Genomic DNA, 21,467 nt, shown 5'->3' with positions numbered 1-21,467 from the left:
ACTCTCTCACACACACACACACACACACACACACACACACACACACACATCTCTCACATCTTCTTTATCCATACATCTTCTTGATATTTTAAAATTGCTTTTTACAGCTTTTCAAAAACCATTGGTGGTTTAGAATTGCCAGTTATATAGTGATGTTCAGAGTGATTAGATAGTTAAGTGAAACATCTCTTTAACTCTTTTCTCTCTCATTCCATATCAGAGCAATATGAAATGCCCAGTCTACTGGTATTTGCTTGGGGTTTTGTAAAACTCCAAGTGATCTATAATTAGTTTATATGTAAGAATCCCCAGCAGATATGTATCTCATGGAATTATTTTTTATCAAACCAGCAGGAATGAACTTGAGGCAGTTATTGTTTAACTCTCCCTTAAAATGTGGGGCTGGCTTTGGAGTGGTGTTGGCTGCTTTGCGGTGACCACGCGCACGTGGATCTGAGTGTCCTGTGGAGTTTCTGTCCACCCAGCTCTGCTCACCCAGTGTTTCCACCTGACCTCCCCTGCCCCGGATGCACACACAGCGTCTCAGGCTATGCATATGCAGACGTTGCCCCACAGCATCGGTAAGTGTCTATTCCCAGGTAGCACAGTGGTAAAGAATCCACTTGCCAGTGCAGGAGACCCAGGAGACATGGATTCAGTCCCTGGGGCAGGAAGGTCTCCTGGAGTCGGGAATGCCAGCCCACTCCAGTGTTCTTGCCTGGGAAACCCCATGGACAGAGGAGCCTGGCAGGCTACAGTCCGTGGGGTTGCAGAGAGCTGGACACGACTAGGTGACTAAGCACGCATGCACTCACCTTTGTATTTCATCCCATGTGGAAGGCCAGGGTCGATTTCAGACTCCTGAAGGATGGAGACCTGGTGTTCCCTGAGAGATGATCAGAGTAAGTCAAGGAAGCCAGACAGAGAAAGACTAATATCATATGTTATCACTTTATATGTGAAATCTTAAAAAATGATACAAATGAACTTATTCATAAAACAGAAATAGGCCCACAGGTTATTTAATAGACTCTAAGGTTACCCAAGGGCTAAAGGGAGGGATTAATTAAAAGTTTGGCATTAACATATATATGTATTAACATATATACTACTATACATAAATTAGATGAGCAACAAGGATCCACTGTACAGCACAGGGAACTATACTCAATATTTTGTAATTATATATATATATATATATATAATATTACTGAATAACTTTGCTGTACATTAGAAACTAACACAACATTGCAAATCAACTACTCTTCAGTAAAAGAATGAAAGAGCCGTCCTAAAAACCCACATATCATTTTGGAAGAATGAGAAATCCTCCAAATACAACAACATGTGTGGGGCAAGAATTGCTTGTGTTTCAGGAACAGATACCCTCTGTGATTGTCAAGAGCTTGGTCCACTGTTGAGCAGGATAAGCTACTGACTCTCACTGACGGCGTAGCCAGAGCACTGTTACATTGGAGCCCTGAGGCTTCCTGCATGTGACCTGCATCTGAGAGTAAAGGAGGGGTCAGCACGGCATGAGGTCCCTGCCCAGCCAAGCCGGCGGATCCCGCTCAGAGCCCACACTCACCCGGGGCAGGCGTTTGGCCGTGGACCAGTCACAATGAGCCAGCAGAAGGAGAATGAAGCTGAGTCTTTGTCCAGGAAAAAGGTATGTTTTTGAATCATAACAAAAGAGTTTTGTAAGATCAGCCTCAGTCTAAGTCCTATATGAATCATGTGTGCGTGCTTGCTAAGTTGATTCGGTCGTGTCTGACTCTTTGCGGCCCTATGGACTGTAGCCCGCCAGGCTCCTCTGTCCATGGGATTTCCCAGGAAGAACACTGGAGTGGGTGGCCATTGCCTCCTCCAGGGGATCTTCCTGACCCAGGGATCGAGCCCCGCTTCTCCTGGATCTCCTGCATTGGCAGCTGAATTCTTCACTGCTGAACTACTGGGGAAGCCCTGATATAAATGATCATAGCATATACAACCAGGGGATTTCACTCCACTTAAATCATGTATAGGGGAAAAGCATGAAACAGTCCTCAAATATTAATAAGGTAAATATTAATACCATACAGACTTCTTTAAAAATAAGTCAACTTTGTCATAGGGGGCCTGGAAAATCACTTCGAGACTAATATTCCAGGAAATACATCTCGGCTTATTCTAGCAACAGACGTAACCTGAGTTACTAATCTCAGCCGCTATGACTGGTCAGCTGGGAGATCATAACAGGCGCCTATAGGCATGTCTTAAGCAAAAGTCTCTTGGTTTGAAGGTTTGAAGCACTCCTTCTGGATTGTCCAATCAAGTTCAGCCATCATTTCTAGAAAGACCTCTGGAAGGACACTCTCCCCTACTTCTACAAGATTGTTTCCCTGCCATGAGAATGAAAATAAGAGACTCAATAGGAAACCTCGTTTAAATGATTATTGGAACTTAAATGACTTGGTCTATTAAGAATGTAACCTGTTTGTCCCAACCAGTCCCTGCAATCTACAAAGTTAAAAGTGGGAGATACTATGGCCGTTGGATTTCTGCAGTGGCTCAGCCGGTAAAGACTCCTCCCGCAATGCACGGGACACAGGAAACTCGGGTCAAGAATATCCTCTGGTGAAGGAAATGACCAGCCACTCCAGTGTTCTTGCCTGGAGAATTCCATAAACAGAGGAGCAAACAGACACAAACAGTCAGACATGACTGAGCGACTGAGCAATTCACGTGGGCATGACTGAACCAAATGTCAGCATTTATTCCACATCAGGATGTGAAACTTTAATGAACTCCCATTTCTCCCAAATCCAGACACATTGTATGTTGATTCTCCATTTGCTCACAACTCACACACACGCTATACAGTGTATTTTATTTTTACAAGAGGTAGATAAACTGACACCAAGCATTGTAAAAGGAGGATCTCAACCAAAGCAAAAATGATTGCAGTAGCCAAACTGAAACATACTCATGCTGTGTCATAATACTGACATTCAGACCAGTGATCCTCCTTTCTAACAACTGTTTTATTTTGCAGTGGAAATTGATTTATGTAATTTTTGCACCTGAACTGTTGTGGAATTCCCAATTCCGTTTTCCTTCCAATCCCTCCCTTCCCCTCACTCTTCTCCATCAATTGCTTCCTTGCACATGCTGGCTGTCCAGTAGGAGGCGGGAACACTGCTGGGCCGTGGGACGCTGAAGGAGCCACGCTGTGTGCAGGAGGGAGCAGGGTGACTGAGTCAGATCCCGGGGGGCACAGGGAAGAGGGGGTTTCTTTTGCTTGGTTCTGGGGTGCGTCTCTGGAAGGTTTCAAGAGTCTGTGAGAGAGAGAGAGTGAACTTGCTCAGTCATGTCCAACTCCTTGAGACCCCATGGACTGCAGCCTACCAGAGTCCTCCTTCCATGGGATTCTCCAGGCAGGAGTACTGGAGTGGGCTGCCATTTCCTTCTCCAGGGGATCTTCCCGACTCAGGGATTGAACTCAGGTCTCCCGCATTGCGGGCAGACACTTTACCATCTGAGCCACCAGGGGAGCCCCAAGAGTCTATACTGTTCGATTATCAGAATTAATATCTCACCAGTTGGAGAGGGCAGAGAAAGCCAGAAACGTGAGTGAGAGGTGCAGAGAAAGACTCTGAAAAAACAGGTGCTTTCTGGTATGACCTGTGCATGAGATGGCTGGGGTGGAGTTCATTTTCAGCTCATAGCTTGAGGTTAGGTTTTGAAGGACTTTGAGGGTTATGCATTCAATTTGCAATCAACTGAAATTTATTTTGAAGAGAATAGGGACATTTTGTATTTTCAAGGAAGGGAATTGTATGAACTGATCTATGTTTTCTAGAGGCAACTCCAATAGTAAGGTTGGGAACTGATCAGGGGAGACGTGTCTAGAAGCTTCATTAGTTTCTTTTGCATATTTTGTTCTGTCCAGTTAGGCTGGTTTTTATCTCTAGTGTGAGGTAGTAGGCAAGATTCATGTTGTTTTTCTTTTTCATATATATAGATGTTGGATTCACAAGTACTACCTATGGAAATGATCATGCTTTTCACACTAAGTTCACTGCATATCAGTGGTAGATTACCTATGCTAGGATCCCAGTGAAAATCTCCTCTGTATCCACTCATTGGCTCTAGAACATCTATTTCTTCCAGTTTGAACTCAGCCCCATGACTTATTTTGACCAATTAGACATGGGTAAAGAACATCAAAGTACATGTGAATTTTCACTTGCCCTCTCACATGATTATGCCTGCTCTCTCTTGAATCCTCTGAACTTACCACAATGGCATGCACGTTGGGATGGAGGATATGAGGGACCCACGGCTGAGATCCCAGTCTTGTTAGCTCTCATAGACCAACAAGAGCCAGCTGACCCCAGACGTGCAAGGCAGCCCAGATTCCATCAGCAAAGGCACTGACAGGAGCTGCAGTTGACCAGGGTGCTCGTAAAAACTATCCAGCTGACCACGGACACAGGGCAGTAATACATGTGGATGTTTTAAGGCACTGCCTGTAAGACTGGTTTGTAAAACAAATTCCTCATGATAATAGGGAGCTAATGCAGACATTGCTACTTCAAAGTAGGGGGGTGCTGTAACAAAAATATAAAATAAGCATCATTGCACTGGGACTGGGTGGTGGGTCAAGACTGGAAAAATGGATGGAGACTTTTCAGGATGCTGGAATTATGGTGGCCCATGTTATTGGTGGTGGTACAGTTTGTAAAACCATGGTGGGTGGTATCTTAGAAACAGCAAATGTACTAAATAAACTTTTGGATTTGAACAATTATATTTTGAGGCAGGATGCTGAATGTTCAACTGGCTATTATTAGCTAAGTAAAGAGCTAAGATAAGAACATAGCATTTTACAGGTAGAATTTAGAGAAAATATGAAAGAAGCAGAATTTTCAGCATTGGCATATAAAACTATTTCTCATCTCCAGTATTTCCATCTGGTGAAATAATCTCTGGCTAAATTCTCAGCATCATACATCTTCTCAGGTATGTACAAATTTTACCTACCATAGAACATTAATCAAATTGAGAAATATAACAAGGATATCCACTAATCCACAGTTTACTTTCAAATTTTAGTAATTTTTCCAGTAATATTTGCTGCACTTACTTTTTTTTATACTCCAGGATCTAATTTAGAATCCCACATTGCATTTAATTGCCATGTCTATTTAGTCTCGTTTAATTAAGAAAATATACTGAGTACTTCTGTCTTCTATGATTTTGACTTCAAGATACAGCTGTGTTATTTTGTGCAATGTCTCTCAATGTGGGTTTGTTGCATGCTTCCTCATAATTGATTTAAAGTTATGCTTTTATGCATAAATATTAAAAAATGATGTTTTCTTCATGGGGCATTATATCTGTAGACAGAGGATATCAGTTTGTCTCATTATTAGGGCTATTAACTCAGATTACTTGGTTAAGATTGTGTTTGGTGAACACCTTGTAAAGTTAATGTTCCATTTGTAATTAACAAGTAATTTTGCATCTACCCACACATCTATAGTTTATCAAATGTTCAGTGGTCAGTTTTTGTACCTAAAGAACTCAGCTTGAATCAATTATTGCCATAATGACATTCTTCTTTCTTCACCAGGCATAATGCCAGTCAGTGTTGGTGGTTATACATAAAGGAATGGTAGACTGTTAAAAAAAAAATCATGAGAACAAATCATAAACTAGTAGAGACACTCTGAGCGTGTCCCAGAGGCATCCTCTAAGGTGATGCAGTCAGGAGTGGCACCTGCCTCACCGTGGGATTCATGTAGCAGGAAGCCACACTGCCCTGCTCAGCCCAGCCTCTGCAGAGAGCCCTGTGGTGCTTGGTGTGGATGCCAGGGCCGGACCTGGTGGACAGGCCTCTACCCTTCCCCTCGCCACCCTGGAATCCACAAGGCACCTGCTTTCTATATGTTCTGATTTCTGGATAGAAGCCACGTTCGAGTTTGTCCAAACAGACTGATCGGTGGAGCCAAGGTCACAAGCCTGCAGCGTAGCTGCAAGGGAGTCTGGCATCCAAGTTCTAGTTTCTTGCCTGTGAGACAAGAACGTCAAGCCACAAGTGAGGGATTCTCCCACCTCCGTACGGGAACATTTGGAAGATTTTTTAAATGATTAATTTAAACATCTTTCTTTTCTTTCTTATTTTTATAATACAACTTTCTACCAGAATAAAACACTTTCTTTATTCTTTTTTCTCTCTTTAATGTTATCCATGCTTTTAATAATTGTGGCTCACTCTAAATTATGTAATAATGTTTGAAACTATTTAGGATCTCTATAATTGTCAACTGTAGCATAAAGAGCATGCTGTGCTTTAGCTAGCCCCCTCATTTTGTTCCTGTTATCTAGAATTTCAGTGTCAGCTCTTTAACCACAAAATCAAATTTAGACTCATAATTAATACAGTATCACATGTATGTTACTAAGGTCTTAGATGAGCAGGGTTTCTGTATTCCCACTCCATGCCTCTGTTTACACTTTTCTTCTTTTTATTATGTTTAATCTCTTCTTCAATTGTGGGATGTTTGTCAACTGGCTTAGAATTTAAAATTGAAAATGTCTTTATTATATTGTATGGGCTTCCCTGGTGGCTCAGGGGTAAAGAATCCGCCTGCAATCCAGAAGATGCAGCAGGAACCACAGGTTTGATTCCTGGGTCAGGAAGATCTCCTGGAGGAGAATTTCACTGGCAATGCACTCCAGTATTCTTGCCTGGGAAATCCCATGGACAGAGGAGCCTGGCAGGCTACAGTCCATGGGGGCTGCGAAATCGCCGGACATGACAGAGTGACTAAACAGCATTGCTATATCATAAATTGGAAAGTCCATGGATCAACATATAATTCAATGCTGATCTTTCCCCCTTAAACACTTTCAAGTTATTATTCCAATTATTTCTTTACCAATTTAACCAACAAGAAGTCTGCTATTAGTCTAACAGAGATTTCTTTTTATTTATAAACTTTCTGAAAACTTCTATATTTTTTCTCTGCTTTGCTGTTTTAAATTTCCCTGCCTTACGATCTTATGTGAATTTTGTTTCTCTCAACTCATTCTGATATCAGATTGAGTTTCTCATAGAAGATACAAGGCTTTTACTAAATGGAAAAATGTTTCAGTTGTCAGCCCTTATACTCTTGTTGCTACCGCGAGTTTGTTGGAGTCTTTCAGTATATCTCTTTAAGTGTCTCTTAGTTTTCCTTGACTTTTCTTTTAATCCCTTCTTAGTAAATTCCTCAGTATTATCTTACTACCCAGTAATCCTCTGGGGAAGCTCAACTTTATCTTGTTTTTCGCTCTTATTTTCACTCTATCTTCACTTTTGTTATAGTATCTATGCCAATGGTTAAGAAAGATTCATTCACTCAGATTCAGATACTCTTGTAGTTCATGTATCGAGGGATGCTTTCAGTATGACTTCACTGAGTATCTGTTGGCACTGTAGTCTGTGTTAGGGAAGACCATTTCATATTTTTGTTAGGTTAGGAAATGGACCAATTTTTCTTTACTTAAATATTTTTATTATCTTAGTTCAAGATAAGGAAAACTTGGTCAATTAATAACTTAAGTCTCAAGCTATCACTCTTAGCAAACATTGAATTAACTTTCAGTAACTGGCTCTTAGTAGAAATCAAAGACTTTCTTTCTGATTCTAACTCCCTGTTTGTGCATATGATGCTTTCCTCCTGTCGGTTACAGTCATACCTGTGCCATTAATTATACCACAATGGAGAAATTCAGGCTACATATAACTGTTCTTTTCTTTTTCAATTCATACACTGGAAATAATAATTATTCTTTTTTGATAGATGGCTGGGTTAAGTCATCCTAAAAGTCTACTTTTCTTCCCTTTCTTCCTTCTTCCTTTCCCTGTTCTTCCCCTTCCTCTTTTTTCCCACCTTTGCCACATGTTTGCAATCTGCCCCGTGCTGGATGCTGGCAATCCTCACAACAAAATACCTGGCCCTTGACTTCCAGGTCTTCAGATTCTCTTGAGGAGCAGATTTAGGTAAGATTCTAACCATGGCATGGACATGCATTTAGGCAAACTCCAGGAGACAGTGAAAGACAGAGGAGGCTGGTGTGCTGCCGTCTTGGTGCTGTGAAGAGTCTGACACGGCATAGCAACTGAAAAACAGCAACAAAAAGTAGCTAACAGGGCAGAGCGCCTTGGGTTATCAGGGCTGGGGTGATAACGGAAGTCGTCAACTGGAAGGCCTCTCGGTGAATCAGGGAGACTCTGCAGAGCAGCTGAACTTTGACGTGAAGTGTTGGCATGTGTGCTGCTACGGTTCGTCACTCCGTCGTGTGTCACTCCTTGCGACTCCATGGACCGCAGCACGCCAGGCCTCCCTGTTCCTCACCATCACCTGGAGCTTGCTCAGACTCACGTCCATTGAGCCAGTGATGCCGTCCAACCATCTCGCTCTCTGTTGTCCCCTCTCCTCCTGCCCTCAATCTTTCCCAGCATCAGGGTCTTTTCAAATGGGTCAGTTCTTCCCATCAGGTGGCCAAAGGATTGGAGCTTCAGCATCAGTCCTTCCAATGAATATTCAGGACTGATTTCCTTTAGGATTGACTGGTTCGATCTCCTTGCAGTCCAAGCGACTCTCAGAGTATTGTCCAACACCACAGTTCAAAAGCATCAATTCTTTGTTGCTCAGACTTCTTTGTAGTTCAACTCTCACATCCATACATGACTACTGGAAAAATCATAGTTTTGATTATACAGACCCTTGTTGGCAAAAGAATGTCTCTGCTTTTTAATATGCTGTCTAGGTTGGTCATAGCTTTTTTTCCAAAGAGCAAGAGTCATTTAATTTCATGGTGGCAGTCACCGTCTGCAGTGATTTGAAGCCCAAGGAAAGAAAGTCTCTCACTGTTTCCATTGTTTCCCCATCTATTTGCCATGAAGTGATGGGACCAGATGCCATGATTTTCATCTTTTGAATGTTGAATTTTAAGCCAGCTTTTTCATTCTGCTCTTTCACCTTCATCAAGAGGCTCTTTAGTTCCTCTTTGCTTATGGCCATAGGGTGGTGTCATCTGCGTCTCTGAGGTTACTGATGTTTCTCCTGGAAATCTTGATTTCAGCTTGTCCTTCACCCAGTCTGGCATTTCACATGATGTACTCTGCATGTAAGTTAAATAAGAGGATGACAATATACAGCCTTGATGTACTCCTTTCCCAATTTTGAACCAGTTTATTGTTCCATGTCCAGTTCTAACTGTTGCTTCTTGACCTGAATACAGGTTTCTCAGGAGGCAGGTAAGGTGGTCTGGTATTCCCATCTCTTGAAGAATTTGCCACAGCTTTTTGTGATCCATGCCATCAAAGGCTTTAGCGTAGACAATGAAGCAGAAGTAGATGTTTTTCCGGAATTCTGTTGCTTTTTCTACGATCCATCAGATGCAGGAATTTGATCTCTGGTTCTTCTGCCTTTTCTAAATCCAGCTTGAATATCTAGAAGTTCTCGGTTCATATACCGTCGAAGCCTGGACTTGAAGAATTTTGAGCATTACTTTGCTAGCATGTGAAATGAGTGCAATTGCACAGTAATTTGAATATTCTTCAGCATTACCTTTTTTGGGGATTGGAATGAAAACTGACCTTTTCCAGTCCTGTGGCCACTGCTAAGTTTTCCAAATTTGCTGGCATACTGAGTGCAGCACTTTCACAGAATCATCTTTTAGGATTTAAGATAACTCAACTGGAATTCCTTCACCTCCACTAGCTTTGTTCGTAGTGATGCTTCCTAAGGCCCACTTGACTTTGGACTCCAGGATGTCTGGCTCTAGGTGAGTGATCACACTATCGGGGCTATCTGGGTCATAAAGGTCATTTTTTGTATAGTTCTTCTGTGTATTCTTGCCACCTCTTCTTAATATCTTCTGCTTCTGTTAGGTCCATATGGTTTCTGTCGTTTATTGTGTCTATTTTTGTGTGAAATGTCCCCTTGCCGTCTCTACTTTTCTTGAAGAGATCTCTAGTCTTTCCCATTCTACTGTTTTCCTCTATTTCTTTGCATTGATCACTGAGGAAGGCTTTCTTATCTCTCCTTGCTATCTTTTGGAACTCTGTGTTCAAATGGGAATATCTTTCCTTTTCTCCTTTTCCTTTTGCTTCTCTTCTTTTCTCAGCTATTTGAAAGGCCTTCTCAGGCAGTCATTTTGCTTTTTTACCTTTCTTTTTCTTGGGGATAGTTTTGATCACCACCTCATGTACAATGTTATGAACCTCCATCTGTAGTTCTTCAGGCACTCTATTGATCTAATCCTTTGAATGTACTTGTCACCTCCACCATATAATAGTAAGGGATATGATTTAGGTCATACCTTAATGGGCTAGTGATTTTCTCTACTTTCTTCAATTTAAGTCTAAATTTTGCAGTAAGGAGTTCATGATCTGCACCACAGTCAGCTCATGGTATTGCTTATACTGACTGTATAGAGCTTCTCCATCTTTGACTGCAAACAATATAGTCAATCTGATTTCAGTATTGACCATCTGGTGATGTCCATGTGTAGAGTCATCTCTTGTGTTGTTGGAAGAGGGCATTTCCTCTGCAGCGCATGGATGGGTGTGTATAGTAGAAATAGCATGTGGGACTGAGTCTTAGCATTAGTAATTGTTAGAGAGAAAGAGAAACTTGGTTCAAACCCAGTTCTTCCTCTGATTGGCAAACGCTGAGCACATCACTTAACCATTAGAGCTTCACTTCCCTCACTTGCACATGGGTTGCTAACAGCTGACCCAATAGAGTTCTGTGAGTCAGAAGCCAGGGGATACACTCGGACCCTGGCATAGTGCCTGGTAGGGGGAGCCTTCTGAAGGTGGGGCAGCCATGACCTCTGTGTGTTGGGGGATGGCCAGGTCCTGAAGTGAAGTATTAGTTGCTCAGTTATGTCCAAATCTTTGCAACCCCATGCTCTATCCCTGGGGTTCTTCAGGCAAGAATACTGGAGTGGGTAGTCATTCCCTTCTCCAGGAGATCTTCCCAGCCCAGCGATCAAACCCAGGTCTTCTGCACTGCAGGCAGATTCTTTACCATGTGAGCGACCAGTGAAGCCTTTCTTTTTTTCACCGTCAAGCCACTAACACAGGCCTGACTGTGTCTGCCTTGCGGTCATGGAGTTCGCTGGAATAAGAGCATGCCCCCACTTCCGAGCGTTCTGTGCTGCGTTACGGTCATCGGCTGCCTCTTCTCCAGGAAGCTGTAGACGTGCTTGCCAGCAGCCGTCATCAGCTCTCAGAAAGCAGGTGCTTCTGCTCAGCTCCCTCCTGGGACCAATGAAGCAATGGACCGAGGGTGCAGGATCAGCAGTCAGATGCTACCGCCTGCAGGGAGGTGTGTGTGCCCCGGGGGCCAGGCCACGAGGTGTCCAGGGCTCCCGCTCCGTGTCAGGAGGAAGGGCAGAGAGCCTGAGGCCAGCCATCCGCTGGGCAGCTCTGCTCTGCCTTCTCAAGGACTCTGCACAGACCTGGATCAGAGTGCCTGCTGAGTCTGACCCTGTGTCCGGGGCTGAACGGTGGCTTTGAGACGTCCAGATGTGTCCTCCACCTGCCACAGCTATCCTTATGGTGGGGAAAGACTTTCAGATCACTGTGATCCTCAATGGACAGACCAATCACCCATCAAATAGAACTTGCCTTTGGCACTGCATTCCAAAAGAAAATAGAACAGATTCTGTTGAATAACTTAGAATTAACATGAAATGAGTACTTTGATACAATCTGTGAGTGCTCAGTTGCTCAGTTGTATCCGATTCTTTGTGACCCCATGGGCTATAGCCCACCAGGCTCCTCTGTCCATGGGATTTCCCAGGCAAAAATACTGGAGTGGGTTGCCATTTCCTTCTCCAGGGGATCTTCCCGACCCAGGGATCAAACCTGCTTTGGCAAGTGGATACTTTACCACTGAGTCACTGGGGAAGCCCTCAATCTGGAGCCACTTTATTACAATTCCACCCTTGAACTTGGAGAACACCGATGTTATTTTATTGGATTTCTGGTTCAGTGTGGTGTCAGATATGACAGTCTTTGTACAGGTTTCCTTTATTCCTCATTCTGAGGGTAGATCAAGATGCCAGAGAAATTTGGCTTCTAGTTCTGGAGAGAAAAGTCTTGGGAGTCTTAGTAGGTGACACAAACTACTTACGTTAAATCCTTTAGGGACTGTTCCTATTTGGGCAGGAGGTATCATCAGGAATATCCTTCCCCCAAGCCCCAACCACACCCTTCACCACTGGCCTTGAGTGGAAACTGTGAAGTTTTACGATGGATCTGTCAGCCATTTTCCTTCCTTCAGAAAGTATTAATTTGGGGATATGTTAATATTTCTCAAAAGGCAAATACTTCACTTTTCTCTTAATTTGTTGTTTAGTTGCTTAGTCATATCCGACTCTTTGTGACCCCATGGACTGTGGCAGGCCAGGCTTCCCTGTCCTTCACTATCTCCCTGAGTTTGCTCAAATTCATGTCCTTTGAGTCGGTGATACTTTCTAGCCATCTCATCCTCCGTTGCCTCCTTTTCCTCCTGCTGTTGATCTTTCCCAGCCTCGGGGTCTTTTCCAATTATTCTGCTCTTTGAATATTGTGGCCAAAGTATTGGAGCTTCAGCTTCAGCAACAATTCTTCCAATGAATGCTCAGGGTTAATTTCCTTTAGAATTGACTAGTTTGATCACCTTGCTGTCCAAGGGACTCTCGGGAGTCTTCTCCAGCACCGCAATTTGAAAGCATCATTTCTTCGGTACTCAACCTTCTTTATGGTTCAACTCTCACTTTGCTAATAATTATTGAATATTTTCCTTGCTGGACTACTTTTGACCCCAGGAATGGTGAAACTAGAAACTAGCTCACCAGTCTATGGTTGTTGTTCAGAAGCGATACTGTGAATGTTTGGACTTGAAATCAGGTTCGTCATTAAACTTTGGGTGAATAAACAAAACATTAATAACAAAAATATATTTCTAGCCCAAGACTGCTTTTTCTCCCTATGCTGTATGGTCTTAAAAATCCCCATCTGGTAGAAGCAAATAGAGAATCTGGTCATCTGCAGAGTAAAGCCCTTTGTGAAGTTAATATTAGTGAGAAAAAAAGAGAAAGAGCTGTCTCTCAGTGACCGCCCTGATCCGTGTCATAAGGGCGAAAAAATGAAGAGCAGTGCTGAGTTATGCAGCCGGGGTCACCCCACAGTCAGGCAGGAGTCGCTGTGTGGGGAAATTCCAGTTTCACCTTCCAAAAGGAGGAAAGGGCAGTCAGGGAGAACTAGACTGGAAGGCTGCTGGCAGCCCAAGGCAGGCGGTGGACCACAAGCGTGTCATCTTCCCAGAGGACCTGGGAGCTGAGCCCTGTAATAGGACGACCAGAGGGAGGTGCCGGGCGCTGCTGGGAGTGACTTGCCCAACACATTCTCTGGGCCACGTGCTTGCTTGGGGTCTTCTCACCTGGGACTTTATCATCACAGAGGAAGCCATGCACTTATCCTGCCCACAAACAAAAGTCATTAAATTTATGAATACTAACCTCATGTGCTTGCATGCTCATTTGTGTCCCACTCCTTGCAGCCCCATGAACTGTAGCCCTCCAGGCTCCTCTGTCCATGGGATTTCCCAGGCAAGAACACTGGAGTGGGTTGCCATTTCCTACTCCAGGGAATCTTCCCGACCCTGGGATCAGACTTGTGTCTCCTGAAGCTGCTGCATTGACACGTGAATTCTTCACCACTTGAGCCACCTGGGTATAATCTGTGAAAAGTGAAAGCCACTCAGTCGTGTCCGACTCTTCGCAACCCCACGGACCATACAGTCCATGGAATTCTCCAGACCAGAATAGGAGAGTGGGTAGCCTGTCCCTTCTCCAGGGGATCTTCCCAACCCAGGGACTGAACCTAGGTCTCCCACATTGCAGGTGGATTCTTTACCAGCTGAGACACCAGGGAAGCCCAGAGAGAAGAGGGGAAGGGCTGTGACTCACTGTTCCCTTTGCTCAGCCCCTGTGCTAGGCATCCTATCAGAGTCTCACACACCTTACCCTGCAATGTGCTACTATACTTCACACGAATAACCGTAACCTGAGGCAATGCCCCTTCTAACCACTTTAATGGTTGGGTTGAAGAGTGCGTTTCTTTTAATAAAGGAATGAGGAGAGGCCCAATGAGGGGGGGACCTTGGAAGATGATCTGAAGGGTCTTACAACAGGGGGATCCCGGGACATTTCTTTGTGGGGGACAAAAAGACACTGTGGAGGTGGACAGACAGTGGGATGTTTTAAGGTGAGTCAGGGTAAAATTTCTTAGAGATTCAGAAGCAAAAGAAGAGGAGATGATCATATGCCTGCTAATATTATTGACGGCTACCATACAGTCCAGGGATATGTGCTCAACTGTGCCTCCCCTCACTAAAATTCATGTTGAATTCTAACTCTAACTCAGAACACGACTCTCTTTGAAGACAGGATCATTAAAGAAATGATTAAGGATAATTAATGCAGCCTTTGTAGGTGGTGCAGTGGTAAAAGAATCTGCTTGCCAACGCAGAAGACGCAAGTCTAACCCCTGGGTCAGGAAGATCCTCTGGAGGAGGAAATGGCAACCCACTCCAGTATTCTTGCCTGGAAAATTTCCATGGACAGAGGAGGCTGGCGGGCTACAGTCCATCGAGCTGAAGAATTGGACACGATTGAGCAACTGAAAGCAAGTCAGGGTGAATGGAGGCCACAGGGCTGGGCTCTCAGCCGATGTGACTGGTGTCCTTGTGATAAGAGGAGATTAGGACACGGACAACGCCGACTGAGAGGCAGTCCCGTGAGGGTGCAGAAGTGTCTGCGAGGCAGACAGAGGGACTCGGAGGAAGCCAGCCCTGACAGCAACTTCATCTTAGACTTTCAGCCTCCAGGAGGGTGAGGAAGCAAATGTCTCTTCGCTAAGCCACCCAGTCTGTGCTATTTTATTATAGCAGTCTCAGCAGACCCAAACTTCTAGGACATACTCATTTCACTAGTTCAGCAGTGGGTGCAGAACGCTGAAAAGTTCTAAATGTTATTACCGTAGCCTCGGATCTGAACACAACACAGGACAGCGGAGTGGTAAGTGCCCACAGGCAAAGAAAGGCACTGGTGTGACTCTCTAGGCCAGCACCTCACTGGCTCCATGTACCTGCTGAGCACCTGAACTTGGGCCAGTCTGAATTAAGATTTGCTGTCACTGAAAAACACACAGTGGATTTCAGCCCCATGGTGCAAAAAGAGAATGTGAATGTCTCACTTAACTTTATATTTATACTTAACAGTGTTGTTCCAGGTAACCAGAGGCCCCAGAGAAGGTGGGTGGTGGGTACAAGGTGTTCAGTAACAGAGATTGACCAGATGCCTGGATGGAGCTTGAGGATGAGGCGGTGGGACCCTGAGAGCTGACCTGTTTGGAACAGGAGCGGTGGAAGTGGAGGGACCAATGCATTTTAGAATGGAAAGGATGACTGATGTGTCACACATATGGTTTTGATGTGCTGAAGAGTTCAAGTAACTGGTTGAACGTCACCCATTAAAGTGGGTCAGAGTCGTGGTTTATAAACCAGGACTAATAATGGTCATTCCCCAGGGGTCACTCATCTAGCAAGGATGCAGGGACATGAAGTTTGATCTATTTGAGGAAATGAGAGGAATAAGATAGACAGACTGGGAATAGTTCATGCTCTAACAATGTGAATACTGGATATAACAATAAATATCTTACCTTTGAGATGAACAGTGCTGAATATGGGTGTTCTAAGTCTCTCAATCATGTCCAACTCTTTGCAACCCCATGGACTGTAGCCCACCAAACTCCTTTGTCCATGGGATGGACAAGAATACCAGAGTGGGTTGCCATTTCCTCCTTCAGGGGATTTTCCTGACCCAGGGATCAAACCCTGTGCCTTATGTCTCTTGCACTGGTAAGGCCATATTTTACCACTGTGTCACCTAGGAAGCCTGGTGAATATAAGTATTACCCACATCTGGGCTAACGGACTTGGGTGAGTTGATGAGCCTGAAAGAGCTGGGAGAAAGGACCTTTAGATATGAATGACAATACTTGGGTACTGATTAGCTGTCCAAGTGCGAGAATAATTAAGGCATGACTTAGCATTTGGAGTTGGGGTGACTTGCGGAAAATGGTGATGACTGCAACATATAGGGAAATTGGAGGGGGCAGCTAATAGAATGGATTCTGTGTATTCCAACATGGGCAAACGGCATTTGTGGCGGGATAATACTGTATGTGTCTCGCAGGGCAGACATACTACATGTGTGTGGTCAGGATTCCTGAGGACAGCACACAATGCTTGTGTAGAGAAGAGATGGCCTCTGCTTGAAGAACTAGGCTGAGTGTCAATTAAACTCTCGCCCACAGCACACAGGCTGGATCCCTGTCACCCCACACTCTCTGACTTGGCAACTCCTCAAAGCCACCCTGGAATGCCTGTATGCCCCAAGTCACCTGTGATTTCCTTTAAGGGGCTACTTTGCATCTGGACAGGCACTGGTGTTCCAAAGAGTGTCCCTTGACATGCCTCCCGAATGGGAAACACGCTGCTGCTCCAGTGCGTAAAGAGCGGGTGCTTTCCTGGCGCTCTCAGCTCTGCTCTTTCAAAATGCTCTACCATCCTCCCAGCTCCTACAACAAGAAATCTCTATTTTTGAAGTGTGTGTGACCACATGGCTTCCATGGCCTGTTTTTGGTTTTTTTTTTTCCCTACCGGGGCCAACAAAGGGGGCTTCCCTTGTAGTTCAGCTGGTAAAGAATCTGCCCGTAATGCGGGAGACCTGGGTTCGATCCTTGGGTTGGGAAGATCCCCTGGAGAAGGTAAAGGCTACCCACTCCAGTATTCTGACCTGGAGAATTCCATGGACTGTATAGTCCATGGGGTCACAAAGAGTTGGACACGACTGAGCGACTTTCAGTTCACTTCAGGGCCAACAAAGAGAGAATCCAATCATGCTTTTTTAAGGCTATATTTGTGTTGTGGTGGTTTTGGGGCTTCCCTGGTAACAGAGTGCTATAGAATCTGCCTGCTGCTGCAGGAGACACTGGTTTGATCCCTGGGTTGGGAAGATCCCTTGGAAGAGGGCGTGGCAACCCACTTCAGTATTCTTGCCTGGAGAATCCCATGGACAGAGGAGCCTGGTGGGCTACAGTCCATGGGGTCACAAAGAATCAGACATGACTGAGCGCCTAACCAGTAAGAACAAACAGGACCAATAAAGAGAGAGCCCAGCCATCCCTTTCTCAAGGTTGTATTTGACAAATACTATCTCTTAAGTGTACATATAGGCTTTTAAAAATAGACTTTTAATATTTAGGTTAGTTTAAGGCCTAGAACATATTAATCTGATTTACTACTAGTTCAGCATCACAGTATATTATACAAATTACATATCTAAATAAGACAAGAATGAGGAGCCTAAATGTTTTCCAACATTTTGAAACTGAAAGAGTTTTCTTTCAACTCAATGAACAGAAAACCATCCTGCTCCATAGGTACCTATAATTAAAGCTTGGAAACTTTTCTGTGATGAATTCAATGCAATGAGATTGTTTTACTGAGATTGGATTAAGTCTTTGGGGAAATCATTTAACCTCATGGAAATTGAACGGTTCCTTGGCTGGTGAGGCAAGTTTACATACAAAGAATTTATGAGAAACTTTAGGAAAAAGTACTCTGCAAAACAATGATGAATTTGAGTGCAGTTGGGTTTGTTCTTTCAGCATCACTCCCTGAAAACAAAGTGGGTCAGAGGCTCCCTCACACTCCTTTCAGGGAGTGGGATCAGGTTCAGGCACCTGACAAGGGAATCCAGTGGAATGAGAGCCTCTTTGCAAAGTTTTCTAAAACGTTTGAGTCAATTCCCTTTATGTTCTCAGGTCGCTGAGATTTGCAGACACAAACCAAAGGGGTTGAAAAGATAGCTTTTTAGGGAAAAAAGAGAGTGAATTTCAAAGAAATCAAGCAAAACACAATTATACCAAGAATATATACCCAGGTTAGTAATTCTTGGCTCTTCTCCACACCTGAAACTCTAACAGGTTACCCTCCATCATTAGAGTTCTCATGCCAAAAATATAGAAAATTAACTACTATCCCTTATGCAGGACTGAGAAAAACTTATTCAAATTTGGGCAAGATTTTTTTTTTTTAATTCATGTTTTTTTTTTTTTTAACTTCAAAGGTGGAGTTTTAAGTTAGACTGCAGTTAGCAGAGTGATGTAGGATTTCTGAGCTCACAGCCTGAGCTCAATTGTGCTGTGAAGTTGAATTCCTGTCCTAAAAATCAGAAGTAGTTCGTGTAGAGCAGTCTGCAGCAGGGCCTCCAAAACGCACCCGAGAGTGACTTCTTAGAATGGCTGTTGCAGCTGTAAGTAGGAGAGGAGCGTGCTCCACGAAGAGTTACTCCTGGCCAAAGCCCTTAAAGAAACTGTCATGTGTAATCAAGGTCCTGCCTGTCTTGATCCACCGTCTACAATGAAGCATTTGACCAAGAAGTACCCATGAGAACGGGTCCTCCTTGCCAGGATGTTCCCATCTGAGACATGAAGCTGGTGGTAGATAGACCACGTAACGATGGAGCAAATGGTTCTAATTGAGACCATGTAGTAGCCTAAGAATAAAACAGAGAGAGATCTGAGCACTGAATAAGCTGAAATTCTGTAGAACTGGATCCAAATCACCGTCCAACATGTGGTCTCCAGCTTCAGGAAGCTCATCTCTTTAATCAGGAGCAGAGAGTAGAGAAGCAAAGCTTGCACTGGGTCCAGGTGGCCCCCGACTTGTGAAGAGGTCACCCTTCAGGTACCAGGTCTGCCATCTCTCACACTGAGGCCCTCTGATGATCAATTTCAAAGGTTTGGAATGTTTCTAAGTATGAAATGGCAACCCACTCCAGTATTCTTGCCTGGGAAATCCCACGGCAGCCTACAGTCTGTGGGGTCACAAAGAGTCGGACGCGACTCAGTGACTGAGCTCACACACACACTAAGTATGAATGCAGGTGTAAAGATGGGAGCAGCACCTCCAGATGGTAACATCAGAAGAGGTGCACAGTGAAAGACTTACTTAAGAAAGCAGCTGCTTACAAGACAAAAAAAAAAGTCAAAGCAAAGGATGAATGAATGGGTAAGTGCATTGCCAGGCACTTCTGAGAATTTTTTGTCCTGAATGTCATCTGTCACAACACAAGTGTAAGCTGCAGCTAAGCATGGAATTAGAGACATTAGTACATGACTCTGGACACCCTGCAAGACAGGAAACAGAAGAAAAGTCCAGGTTTTCAGACAGGGCATGAGATCTGAAGGGTGGGGTGAGTGTCCTCTGACAAGGTAGCAGAACAGTCACCAACAGGTCAGCTCAAACCTGCATTCTGGTTCTCTTGACTAGACTTCTTATCCTGCCCTGGCTGCATGAGAATGGATCACATATGTAGGAGGAACTGAGCCTGGAAGTGAGGATCAGTGTTACCAACTGTTGGGAGAAAACCTGCCCCTGACTTGGTTCCTTTGAGTCAGTCTGATGTGCCCCTTGGGGAAGATCCAGCCCCAGTCTCATGCTCTGTGATTACCCAGCCTGTTGCATACTTCCAAGCCCACTGGGTCCTTCCAAATTCTGCTTTACTTCCAAGCCTTGGCTCACTCTCCTGGTTGCAGTCACATCTTGCCCACATGGTATCTTCAGATCATCCCAGGGGCTTATCTGAGACCCTTCCTAGAGATTCCTTCTGGTTCAAACCCAGAGGGCCTGGGATCCTGCTCTGCTCCTTCCCAGGATCTAAGGCATCACTGCACACAGTACCCAGGGGTTCAGGCAGGGCACACAGGCACTGCTAGATGCATTATGGTACTAAGAAGGCACTGTGCATCCCTAGATGCATTACGGTACTAAGAAGACACTGTGCATCCATTACCTCATCTCAACCTCCATCTTATCCAGGCAGGAGAATGATTGCTACATTTGTTAAATAGACGGAGAAACCCAGGCTCAGAGCTCTATAAAGTGAAAGTGAAAGTTGCTCAGTCCTGTCCAGTCCTTTGTGACCCATGGGCTATACATGGAATTCTCCAGGCCAGAATTCTGAAGTGGGTAGCCATTCCCTTCCCCAGGGGATCTTCCCAACCTAGTGATCAAACCCAGGTCTCCCACATTACAGGCGCATTCTTCACCAACTGAGCCACAGGGAAGCTCAAGAATACTGGAGTGGGTAGCCTACTCCTTCCCCAGGGGATCTTCCCAACCCAGGAATCAAACCGGGGTTTCCTGCATTGCAAGAGTTCTAGAACTCGGCCTCAAACCAAACCTGTAAATGAGAGTTTTGTAAAGATTCGACAAGAGGAGTTGACAGTGGCAATTGCTCAGGGAGGCTGTTTCCTTCCTGTCCGCTCCGCTCCACTCTGCGTCACACCGCAAGGATGCTCTGATGGCATCCCTATAGAGCAGGCCGCTGGTGCCGGATCCGGTTGCTTGCCAGCTGCATGTGTGGGCAAGAATAATCTCAGCTCTTTAAGAAGATTTTTGGCAGTTTTATCACGTGATCCTTAAGCAAAAGAAATGTGTGGCTGGAAAGACAGAGCAAAAGACAGAAGGATGTATCTACTACACACATGCAGACACAGATGTGCACATATATACACATAAACATGTATGTATATTTGTGTGTATACACACTCCCCCCACACACTCCTTTGCTCATCCTTCCACCTTGATCCTTAATTTAGCCCCATCAGGTGGACAAATAAATGATTGATTGTTAGATAAGTCTATGTAATCATCTGCTTATAGCTATGACTGTATCATGGAACTGAGAGTTCATCTAGACTCTGGCAATGCCATTGGTGTTATGTAAGCCCTGCTCCTTCCTGCACTTTCTCAGAGGTGTGGGACTCTTGTAATATTTACAGTGCACATGTTTCTCCAAATTCTAAATCCAGGGATAGAAGGAAACCTTGAGCACAAGACCAGTGCATTATATTCAGGAAAGGATAGTGAAGCAGTTAAAAGATGTCAGAGACATTCTTATGAAGGACTCAAGTCGCTCATATTTTACATTGGTAAGTAACCAGCTGCAAATGAACCTCAGAGGATACACTGATACAGTGAAATGAAATGCGACCATCTGAACACAAATGTATTTTTAGCAGGTTCTAAACTAAACACCAACCATATTTCAAATTCCTAGTTAATCTTCACCAACTATTTAAACTATTTAAAATTGAATACATGTCTTGGGCTGTGCTAAGTCACTTCAGTCATGTCCCACTCTTTGTGATCCTTTGGAATGTAGCCTGCCAGACTCCTCTGTCCACGGGATTCTCCTGGCAAGAATACTAGAGTGGGATCTTCCCTACCCAGGGATTGAACCTTTGTTGCTTACATCTCCTGCATTGGCAGGTGGGTTCTTCACCACTAGTGCCAGCT

The sequence above is a fragment of the Odocoileus virginianus genome, chromosome 14, assembly GCF_023699985.2.
Source record: "Odocoileus virginianus isolate 20LAN1187 ecotype Illinois chromosome 14, Ovbor_1.2, whole genome shotgun sequence".
Taxonomy (NCBI): domain Eukaryota; kingdom Metazoa; phylum Chordata; class Mammalia; order Artiodactyla; family Cervidae; genus Odocoileus; species Odocoileus virginianus.
This window is presented reverse-complemented; position numbering follows the sequence as displayed.